Source organism: Dermacentor albipictus, chromosome 2 (assembly GCF_038994185.2).
Source record: "Dermacentor albipictus isolate Rhodes 1998 colony chromosome 2, USDA_Dalb.pri_finalv2, whole genome shotgun sequence".
NCBI lineage: Eukaryota > Metazoa > Arthropoda > Arachnida > Ixodida > Ixodidae > Dermacentor > Dermacentor albipictus.
Window position 1 is genome coordinate 154,998,002 of NC_091822.1, and position 12,554 is coordinate 155,010,555.

Consider the following 12,554-nt stretch of genomic DNA (forward strand, 5'->3'; position numbering starts at 1 on the left):
GACAGTAGAATGAAGCACACAGATCCAAACAAACTTCTCCATTGATATCACCTATTGGTCAATGGCAGTGGCATATGAGAATCTGCTATACTACGAAATAAAGTGCCCACAATGGAGTGAGGAGCAACCCTCTGTTGAATGGATCAAGTGTGAGAAAGAGGTGACTTTGCGCTTCGCTTGCGATCTCCAAGCGCCCCGCACGGCTGCAAAATTTTGCTGAGATATTCACAGCAACATATATTATCCGCGGTGTGCGTTTTTTTTTTTCCGTCAAGCCCGAGAGGTGGTTCAGGACCGCTTTAACTTAATCTCTTTAACGCCGAAAAAAAACGTGGCAACACGTGCTACGCTTCCCATTTCCTTTTAGGAAAACTTTTTGGCAATCCTTGTGAATAAAACCTCTTCAATTAAAGAAATTATTGTGATTTCCAGATCTGATCAGTCGCAGCATCCTCATGGAGTTCGCCCTGGATGCTGGGAAGCAGGTTGGAGACTTCGCGCGTGGTCGAACGACCACCGTGACATCCACCTTCAAGGAGGTCGACCAAGAGGACGCAAAAAGAGTGATTAGCTGGGTGATCTCGAAACTTTAGTTTTGAGCAGCTGATCAGCGCTGATCACCCAGCTGATCACGGCCCTCGATGCTCAACAAAAGAACAAAAAAAATTAAAGTGTGCATTTCTGTTCCTTTCTGCGTGAGGTTTATTGCACTTGAGCAAATGATGGCTTCAAGGTCTTTTTAGTCTCTGTAGCTAATGACATAGCACTCTTCTAAAAGGTGGTTTTATAGAATATTGGACCTTTAATACGGGTCTTCTAATCTGCAATAACGCTTTCCCACTCGAAGGTGTTATGGATAAGACATTACCTTCTAGCCAATGAGGTGTAAGGCTGTGATGGGCAGTATATTACTTCTTGTCGTCAGGGGCGTAAGTATGTGACGAGCAATAGAATAGCCCTTGCTATGAAGTCATAGTATGGCGTTCTCTAGCAGGTACATACGCACTTCACTGCATGTTTCATAAGTTACTGTGATGCTAGCACTCAGGAATGCTATGTAAGCATGGTGAGAATTCTATAGGTAATGTGTGCAAATACAGTTCATAACAGCTTTTGGGGAGAATCATTCACATATATGCATTTTGCCTGATATTGTTATATTAACTACAGATAAAGAAAGCTTGAGTGCGTGGAGGGTCACTTATTCTAACCTTCTTTACAACTAAGCCTTGTAGTGGCGACGACTCTTCTGGCCATGCCACTTTTCAGGAAAATCGCATCCAAAATCATGTTTTAGGGCACATGTTAGGCTGGTGGTGCCTTTGTGTAGCTTCGTTTCAATGTGCAAGGATGAGCCATCACAGATAAAGCATTTTCTTCAATTATCACGCTACCATCTTGTGCTTTCTTCCTACAAAAGGATTAATACCATCAGTAACAGTGCATCGACAATGGAATCACTGCTGCGCTGGCTGCACGTCTCACCGGCGCCAAAGGGCAGCAATGCAGCTGCCCTCACCGATTCTGTCGACAAGAATGTCATCGAGGTGCTGAGAGCACCGTATATCGCCGCCGCATCACGCATATCTCACCGCACCAGTCATCCCCTTCAAGTTGCCCGCCCACGATCCCGTACTACTACGTTTTCAGCTTCGTTATTTCTTCGAGCAGTCACGGACTAGAACGGCGTACCCCATGACATCATCGCCATCGTTTCAACACCTGCTTTTCAAGAACGTGTAACAGATCACCTTCAATGTTAAATCACCATCGCTGTTTGTTTTCCTCACTACAAATGTAATTCCACCCCTTATGTAACACCCCCTGAAATGGGGGCCTTTAAGGAATAAAACTGAACTGAACTGATTTGTTAGTTTGATGTCAGGAAAAGTTCATGAAACATAAAAACCAGGGCTTCCTTGTATCATTATTTTCCATATTCCTGGTTCCCACAAAAACATGGATAGAGAAGATGCTGACACAGGTATTCCTTGCTGCCAAGAAATTGCTATTCGGAACCCATAATGCAGTTAACACTTTCCTCTATCATAAATGTAGGAGAGACCGACTATATGATTATACCCGTTACGCGCATAAAACTATTTACAAATGTAAATTTACATTTATAGATACAAACGATGTATTTACAAATGGAAAACGCTCGTGGAGACAGAATAGAGTCCTGCCAAAATAGGATAGGATATCTTTCTTCAATGGCGGGTATCCACTGCGGGGGATTGGCCAAGATTTGGAGGAGGAGGAAAACTTTATTTGCTCTAATTGGTTAGAAATTAGCGGTGGCAGATGTGGTCGGCCGTCTTCACGGTCATCTTCCCCATCTGCGCAGGGTCGACGCCCCTATTCCAAGATTTGGATAGTATTAGGAAGATGCCGGTATTACAAAAACTGCTAAAGGTGTCATGTAGAAACGGGCGCCGTGTCATGTTTTCGTAGTCTTTTGAGTATTGTCGTCGTTCCCTTCTTCACCTCAACGTAGGACAAGTTCAGTCGACGGAAAATGGGACCAAATTACCATGAGGGAAATTCGTCAAAACTGTACATCACGTTGCTGCTGATTCTAAATGTGCTTTTGATCTTCTTGCGATGCCAACAGACGAGTGCGGCCAAGCTGCCTGGCGTGGTCAGCATGGGCAATGGTGTTGCGGGCACAGACGCTCCTCGAAGCACGATCCGAGGAAAGCGAAGCATCCAAGGTCAACGCAGGGTCGAGACCGGACAAAAGATAAAACGGTGAATAACCGCCAGCTCCGCAACGTGAGGAACTATAAGCGGACGTGCCAGTAACAGTGGTTTGGCAACACATATCTTGGCGGCATGTCGGTGATGGTCCAGTTCAATTACTCCTGCCAGTGACATCAGGAGGTTACGAAGGGATGAGCTGGTGCTTTGTAGAGCAAGACTGCATACTGTCGGCAATTACTTGGGAAAGCAAGGTACAACCACGATCCTCGGGCTGTCCTTGGGCGCCATGCACTCATATGATGTCGTCGAGGTGGAAATACGCGGCGTCACTTGCGCAGCTGATGGGAAGCGCTCTGGCAATTACGCAGCGCGTCATGTAATTCGTAGCCACAGTGACCCACCTGTTGCCGGACTTGGACTACGAAAATGACCCGAGAAAATTTAAACCCACTCGAAAAAATGGCTCAGTAGAAATGTCGAGGGGTTGAAGGTGCTCGGCAGGAAACGTCGCTGTTCTTTTTTTTTTTTTCGTTGCTGACGGTGCTCGCATGCCGCAACGTATCGCTACAGGGCGAGCAAGGCTGGCGCAGTGGAAGTGACGTTGGACACGGTTGTAGGTGCAAGCGACACCAAAATGGCCTGGAATTGGTGCGTCATGACTCTCGCGGAGAACGACTGAACGAAGGCTTCAAGGGATGACACAGAAAAGGCAAGGAACGACAAAGTGAAAATTAAAGCGGTACAAAACGCCGTCCAGGAGGACGAACCACCTTATGTAGAAACTGGCGCTTGGAGATCATCTGTGGGCAAATTCGCTGTGGGCAAACACAACAAATTGTGGCGACGTGTCTTGCAGCTGTACGTCGACATGGTCGCTAGGGATGCCACACCGGAGCATAAGAAAGCGGCCTGAAGGAAAGTTTTTCACCTCGATACCTGCCTGCGTCTCGGTCCTTCCTTCAGGCCGCCGTCCTGGCGTGTCCCCTGCACTCTTCCCTATGCCCAGCACTGACGTCCATGGCAGCCTCACCAACACAACAGAGGGCAGGTGTCCAACTACAGGAAAATAGTTGAAAGGCTGTGGAAACAGCAAGTTAAGAAACCCCCGCACTGCTGATGACGTGCTTGGTGTCATTCGTCCTTATGTAACACATGACATGTTTAAACTGGGTAGGATTTTCACCCATGCTGTTTGCAGGTGCGATAGATGGTGCAATAATAACTGCACAAATGTATACAGTGAACTCCCATGCTGAACATAAGAGCAGCTTGCACAACGATTGGCAGACACACAGCTACAGAATGGAGGTGACAGAGGAACTTGCCGCAGCATGGCTTGGGGTGAACTGTGAACTGGCACGTAAAGTTGTATTTGTATTATGGTTACTTTCTTGTTTAAGGGGGGACACAGCTCTTTAAGGCGAAAAAATCACGAAAAGGAGTCGATTTTTTGAAAACGACATTTCCAATACCTACAGCTACTATTCCTTTATTTCACCAAGTTTCCCATCTCGTGAAAAAGTATTCTGCCCGCAATATCAATTTATAACGTCGCTGTGAACTGAATTCCGTTCATGAACAACCCTTTTTATCACGGCACGTAGCTCTTTTCCTACACTTGCGATCGCAGCCATCTTGGTCTCGTTGTAAAGAGGAGCCTTTCTCCTTCAATTTCATGCCAAAAGCGACCGCTGGCTCGCCGGCGACGTTGAAATCTGAGGAGCAAGAAAAGTCCAATCGCGCAATCCCATTCGTCGACTAGCGCAAGTGACCATAAACACGTGCTATGGTTGGCGCGCTGCACGAGGTTCCTGTCATCTGCTCCACTTCGCAGGCGACGGGATGGTGCATCTCATAGTTTTGTGACAAGTGCGCAACAATGTCTAACCCAGTGGAGGAGTTCGAAAGAAGAGGAGATCAGCTTAAAACTTTCAAAAGCGTTCAATTCTTTCGAAAAAACTTAAAGAATAGACCACCGCCAACTGCAAGTGATGCCAAAGCCGTGGATGATCCCTAAGTAGGCCTTAGCCAGCTCACCAACAAGTGAAAGTGTTCCGTAACGCAGTCGAGTTCGGCATGACACTGCAATTTTGCATCGTGTGGATTTGCTGCAGATGAATGCGGGAGAATGCAGATTTGCGGGAAATGAATGCCCCCCTCCCCCCAAATACTTGCTTCAATGCCAGCAACAAGCAGAAGTTGGATTTCCCCACTTGCACCAACAACGTTGTGGCCACACCAGTCAACACCAAGGCAGGTTTCGCTATCATCAGTTTGAACTCCGCAAACGCACCGCTGTCGTTTGCCAAGTGCAAGGTGTGTGACGGTAGCATCACAGTAGGCAAAAACGAACAAGAATATGGCCTCGCCAAAAACATCGTTGTCATGTGCGTGTGGTGCGGTGATGTCATGTCGGCGTGAAGCTTGCCCCGCGTGAACGGCAACCAGCAGAAGAGCAACCCGTTCATTGTGAAAATTCTTGCCGTGCACGCAATACAAGCTACCGGGAATCCAAGCTACCAGGAATCGGGGAATGTCGCTAAACGATGTTTTGCCATATTTGGGTGGCCATAGTCGGAGCGACTACATTCCTGGTGGCTTTTAGCCAATTTCACTGCAAAATATTGCAAATTTTTTTTTGCACTTTTGATTAAAAGTGAATGTATTTCTTTTTTCTCATTTTCTCAAAACACCGATTTTTGACTTCTTGATAATTTGTGGCAGTGATATCTCTGCCTTCAAGGCAGGTAGAGCCATAATTTTTGTTGTGGCTCTTAACTGAGTGTGCCAAGCACACAATAGTACGAACAGATATTGAAATTTATGCTTGAAAAATGTTCAGTTCTGCTTCAAATTACACAGTAGGCTACTGACGTTTGGAACAGTGAAAATAATTGCTATAGAGTTACTAATATTTGTTATATAAAAAAAGTACTCCTACCATTGTTTTCCTTATGTTTTCTAGCACATAGGCACCTAGCACCAATATGAATTTTTGTAGCGCGGTCATTTTCCTATTGTTTCTGCAAATGATGAACAATGAATTTCATTTACCTTCATAACTAAATGGCCTACTGGAAGAAAAATTACATATTTGAAATCAGCACAAAAATCTTAATGGGACTAGAAAGTTTCATTAATAATGTTCAAGCAAATGAACATCATTTCAACCACAGCGTCCCCCCCCCCCCTTAAGTCATATTGTTAGTGTTTCAATAACTATTTTGTTCTGGTTATTTTGTGCCCCTGAAACAGACAGCCAGCAGCAGGATGACTGCAACTACTAAAAAGCCATGCTAAACTATAATTGAAAAAAAGGCAAGGGTGAGCAGTGTGCTGAGTGGATGAAAAAATCTGCGCTGTACTTGCATTTCTGTGGGTCACGGGTATATCAGTTCTTGCCCTCAATGTTAACCCCGCCCAGTGAGTTTTCAATCAGGAGGTGACCCTCCTATATAAGTTACAGCTGTGATAACTCCAGGGATAACGCCATCAATCTCACTGGCAACTAGATCATGCTGTGGGCTCAACTACATGTGTTCTCTATACTTGATGAAAGGATGCTAAAGACAAATTTGATTAACAATGTAACCCAGGATGTTGCACAGGGATTCACTGCCAATGCTGCTGAGCGAACTTTTTTCGTCGTAGACTGAGCCATGATGGTTTTGCTCTCTGGGATCTTCTATGGGATGGGTTCGGCCAGTTGCCTACACGAATGGCCACACATCAATGTTAGAACTGTGCAGCTTAATAATGTCTCCTATTGAACAGTTAAACGAGACTGGAATCACTGTCAAACTGCTCATACGTGACCAGCAAGCCTCTAATGTGAGCTTAGCTAGGCAGCTTGAGTTCTATCCCAAGTTCTATCTGTGGCACAGCCATTTCTCACTGTTGACGGATGTTGCATCCTTTTAATTATTTATATGGTGTACACGTGAAAACAAAGCAGAACAACCTACAGTCCACAGATTGCATATTGGAATAAGGTTATGGACTGGTCGCATATCACTACAACACATGAGCTTAGCCTTAGACTGGCACTGAAACTAATAAAAAGACATCTACCAATTCCATTCAACAACACGAAAGTGAAACGTGCAACCAAAGGGTTTAGTGCGTGTTTCAGTCACCACTAGGGCTCTTGTGTATCTTAGGGCACGTCGCTCTTCTTAGCAAATTTTTGTGACAGTATGGATGAATTCATTGATGCTTTCAACAGCACCATTGCAGAATAGAAAAAAGAGGAAAAAGAACTCACATGCGCTATGCAACTGGTAAAAGACCAACTGCTACCAATTGCTGAGATGCCAGACTTCCTTGAGGCCACTGTTTACAGGCAAGTGGCTACTGAAACATTTCATGACACAATTGTTCATGGCATCAGTATAATAGCAACAATTTTTCATAGCATACAAAGCTGTAGAAAGTCACATGTGCATCGTATCATTAGATTAGACCAACATCATTGTCGTCATTCTCATGCTTGACGAGCCAGCCCCCTCCAGTAAAAAGCTGGATCTGCCTTTGGTTGCACTCCTGGTGCGTGTACAAACTTTACTGCACACTGTAGCTGTACGAAACACGAGCACTGGACATAGACCTTGAGGCCACCATCATCACAGCAATTAGAAAAACTGCATCAGGCATAGATGTGGGAGCTTCAAAATCAATGAATATTCACTTCATTCACCACAAGATGTGTCGCACCATAGCTTCTTGACATTACCTTAGCTTATGAATTTAATCTGTTGCATACTTGCCAACCAATGGACCTCGAAGTTCCGAAGATTCATCGAGCGGAAATGTGTGTGTGTTTGGGGGGCAGGGGGGAACGTAGAGAATGATGACAACAAAAAAGTCGCATTTTTTCCTGGGCCACAGTAACATCAGGTACAGCTCTGAATGGCTGCCAGTACAGTTATTAGAGTCTCGGCACTGGTACTGCGAGTGGAGACAATGTGTGCATGTACAGTAAAGGAACACTGACCATGTTCTGCGACACTGAAGCCTTTCCACTCTCGATATGCTTCACTGCAATCTCTTGCTCATGCGTCTTTGCATAATGCTGCTGTACTGCGGCAAAGCGTACTTTAAAAAAAATGGCCATAATGGAACGCATATTAGACCCTTGCCCCATGCACACCCCTCAATGCATTCCTCGATATGAAGTCAACCGAGTTAGACTTGTTAAGGCCTACACTGCATACACACAAATGGCTTGTACTATTCAAATGTGATGTCGGCCAGCTGCCTAGCATATGATGTCGGCAGCTGCCAGGCGCAACTCTACTGGCCTATCCTTTCAAGTACCACAGTGTGACGTCATCGCTTGGCGCCGCTATAAAAGCAGACCGGCATGATTTCGTCTTCTGTGGGCACGGTGGATCCATTGCCGCCATGTCGCTAAACGGAACGCTTCTCTGCTTACTACAGGTTAGTCCCAGTTCTAGTTCAATACGTAGTGATTGTCGAGGCTTAGTGGTTCTGCCGTGCCCACGGCGTTGTTTTGTAATAGCGTATGCCTGCTTTGTCGTTTGCAAACTACTAATTTGCGGCGATGTCGAGGAAAACCCAGAACCTACCCAGAAGGAACTGTACGAGCAACTACTTCAAGGTCAGACAGAAATTTGCAAGGAACTATTAGAAATAAGAAATGATTTTGCTAAACTCAAAGAACAGATGCACGACTTTAGGCATACTGTTGAAAATATGGTGTCAGCGCTTAGTGCAGCATGAAAATACTGATCATTTGCAAGCCACATTGAAATCGTTTGAACTCGTGATGTCTTTTCAAACTAAATAGCTAACAGACCTCGAAGACCATAGCAGGCGCTCTAATTTAATTATTCATGGTATACCTGAGACCTCTGTAAATTCAGAAGAGGAACTAAAGATCAAGGTTGTGAAAGGTATTTTTCACGACAAACTCGAGGTTAAATGCGAATCTGTTGGGCGTATTCATCGATTTGGTAAGCAGGTGGGAAAGCGGCCTGTAATAGTACACCTGCAAGACTTTAAGGAAAAGAAACAAATACTGAAAAACGCAAGCAAACTGAAGGGCTCAAATATCTTTATTAAGAATTATTATTCTAAAACAACGTTAAGAAAGCGCAGTCTGCTCTCGAAGAGCGCAAAGGCCGAGACAGAACAAGGCAAAAAAATCAACCTGATACACGACAACCTAAAGATCGATAAGGATATGTATTTTTGGGACAAAGTGCAAAACAGGCGGGTGAAAATGACAAGCTACAAAAGCACCACCCCTCAACCGCCAAAACCTTGACGTAATCTGCATGCGCACGACAACCAACTTCGTCTCTTAAATTTGAATGGCCGTAGTATTAGGAATAAAACGGGGCCCCTTGATGTTTTGCTGCTGCAGTACGATCCTCACATTACCGTAATAACTGAGACGTGGTTACATGAAGAAGTGAATGACGACGACATTTTCCCGCCTTCGTATACGATTTTTCGTAAGGACAGGCAATCAAGGGGAGGTGGTGTGGCCGTTCGGATCCAACAAAAATTTGACGCTGTCTTGCTGGAGGACGTACCGGAACTTGAATGTATCTGCATTAAAGTAACCTTGTGGGGCCACTCATTCATCCTATATGCATTATATAGACCGCCTGACTAACCTCTTGAATACTTACTAAAATTAAAGGTACATATGTCTAAATACCAGTACAACAATGTTCTTTTGGTTGGCGATTTTAATCTGCCTGGAATAGCCTGGGAACATTTTGATACCTTTTCAACCAATACCAATCATGCATATACTGTGTTTGACATAATGCTCGCACATAACTTGATACATACAATTAGTTCACGAACCAATGCATTATCAAGGTGCCTCTAAATCTGTTTTGGATTTGGTGTTTATTCCTCGTGATTTTGGTACATCCACCGTTGTAATTGATCAAGGGCTGTCTGATCACTGCCTTGTCTCAGTTTCTATTCCCCTGGTGCCGCTTTCGCAGACTGCAAACCCGTCCTTTCATTATGTGAAAGACTACACACGTGCCCGTGATGCACGCATTATCGACCACCTAGAAACTTGTCTAACAGATTTTGTTAATACGGATGTTTACAGTTTGTGGGACCAATTTAAACGCATATGCTTCTACTGCATTGAAAACTTTATACCATTTAAACATAAGAAGGTGCATAAACATACACCATGGATGACGAGAAGCATCATTCACCTTAAGCGTAAAGCAAAAAGATTAAAGAAAAAGCATGCTGATCCCCAACTTATATCAGACACTCTAAATAATCTTGCACTTGCGGTGCTTACTTCGAAAGACTACTACTTCAATACGTCACTCCCAAGCTTCATAAAAAATGATCCAAAGAAGTTTTGGAACTATATCAGCGAAAAAAAGAAACCCATATCACAGGTTCTTGTCGATGGTTCATTGGTATCTGATCAGACCGCCATTGCTCAACACTTCAATGACTATTTCCATAGTGTATTTTCTGCCAATACTGATTTTCTACCCACCAGAAACATGGACCATACTGTAAATGTAAACTTCATTTCTTATCCTGGCGTCCTTGCTATGTTGCTTGACTCTAAGACTAAACTTCTTGTGGTCCCGACAATATACCGAACATATTTCTTCGTCGCTTTGCCGAGTCTGTTGCTAAATACTTATTGTTTTTCGTGTCTCTCTACTATCAGCAGAATTGCCAGATGACTGGAAGTCAGCCCGAGTTGTGCCTATATTCAAGAAAGGCGACCGTCTATTAGTACAAAATTATCGCCTTCGTTTTGTAAACTTATCGAACACATAATAGCTCACAAATTACACGAATTCTTAGAAGAAAACTCAGTTTTATCAAATCATCAACATGGATTTCGAAAAGGATTTTCTACCACAATACAATTGGTTACTATAGTTCACACCTTTGCAGCTTGTCTAGACACGAACAGTCAAATTGATGTAATATTCCTAGATTACAGCAAAGCATTCGATACAGTCCCACACGATAAACTAATTACTAAGCTTCGAATGATTGGCATACCAGAATTATTCATTACCTGGATTTAGCCTATCTGTACGACCGCAACCAATACGTTCAGGTGGGAGAGCAAGTCTCTGGCTGCCTTCCGGTAACATCTGGCGTTCCGCAGGGGAGCGTACTTGGCCCTCTACTTTTTTTACTATATATTAATGATATTGTCAATGTCGTTAACACTCCAGTTCAGATTCGTCTATTTGCTGATGACTGTGTTTTGTTTAGAGAAGTTACCTGCATTACTGACCAATATGATCTTAACTCTAACTTAGACAACATGTTGAAATGGTGTGAGCAATGCGGAATGCTCCTTAATGCATCTAAGTGTGTCTATCTCCCCATAACACGCAAAAAAGTCCCCTTAGACTACACTTACAATTTAGCTGCATCACCTTTGCTGAAAGTAACATGCTATAAATATTTAGGCTTAACATTAACGAGTGACTTATCATGGAACTTGCACATAAATAGCATCTGCTCTGCCGCTTTCCGGAAACTATGCCTTCTGCGCCACAAACTCAAGTCTGCTCCATCTAGTGTTAAACTACTCTCTTACTTTTCCTTAATTAGGCCAAAACTTGAATATGCCTCCATAGTTTGGGACCCTCACACAAAAATTAACATTAAGAACCTAGAAAGAATTCAAAGAAAAGCAGTACGATTTATTTACAGTAAATTTAAGGCTACTGACTCCCCCACTGCATTACTAACCGATAACGGCATTCAACTACTACAAATTCGAAGAAAGAAAAGTCAGCTAGAGTTTCTTTCAAACTTAATCAATCATAGGATTGCCTTAGCACCGCTACATACGTATCCCCCTTGACAAGCAGACCCACTCGGCACCACTACCCTCATTCTCTAACACCTATTTTCGCAAGACTGACACTTTTCGGCACTCTTTTTTTCCGCAAACAATAGATGACAGGAATAAACTAACTGAAGCATACCCCCAGTGCCCGTGAGCTGTACATAATTTGTGTAAATCTTGTTATTTCGTGTACTATTATAGTTGTATTGTAATCAAGTTAAAATTTTTCTTAATCGTCTACCTTACGACCAAACAAATTGTGTGAAAACGTGTTACTCACTTGTTTCATCTTATTCTTCTGTGTATATCATCCTTGTTTTTTGCTCACCCTGCTTGGACTTCTTGTCCGCAGTATTGTATAAATAAATAAATATGATTGCAATTACGTTGTAGCTGTGCTGCGTGACACATTTTCCATTTTTTTGCAGTGAGCTTGGGGACAACTTTTCGAAAGATTCATGCTTGTGCCGATACAATCGGGAGGAGTGGTCGGAATTCGGGAGTCTCCCTGCAGTAATTTTAATATTAAAGTTTACCCAATCCAATCTCTCAGCCAAATTGGGAGAGTTGGCCGGTATGCTTGTGCTTATGTTATTGAGTTGAGTTTTTGTGGTGGACACCTGTTGGATTTGTGTAGACTTGTCTCAAACCTAACAGCATTTTTTTAAGCTCTTTGAAAGGTGGATTGTATGATCAGTGAAGTGCACCAAAGTGATTGCATGCAGTGATCACTTGTGGAAAAAAAGAAGAGATGACAACCTTTGTGCACCATACTACATCGTTGATCCTTACATCACCGATCCCGATGTGGACAGGGTAAGGCAAGGAATGGGCAAAATGACAAAGCAAGACGCTTCGGCAACCATTCAAAGGAAGTACTCAGTCTTAGCACAGATCCACGTGAAAAAGCAAACCCCACAACCCGCTTTTACCAGCTGTTGGACAAACTTAAGCCCAAGAAGCAATGCAACAATTGTACTGTTATAGTCGCCCATTAACTATACACGAGTCA

At 43.6% G+C, this 12,554-nt stretch overlaps 1 protein-coding gene across 5 annotated transcripts in view; it reads left to right on the forward strand.

The window, feature by feature from the left end:
- Positions 1-687, forward strand: part of LOC135915464 (uncharacterized) — a 79,762-nt gene extending 79,075 nt beyond the window's left edge. For all 5 annotated transcript variants that reach the window (XR_011512197.1, XR_010568628.2, XM_070534122.1 and 2 more), the window contains one exon: positions 433-687. The gene's annotated coding sequence lies outside the window, so the exon portion shown is untranslated. The remainder of the gene's footprint in view (positions 1-432) is intronic.
- Positions 688-12,554: the final 11,867 nt, after the last annotated feature.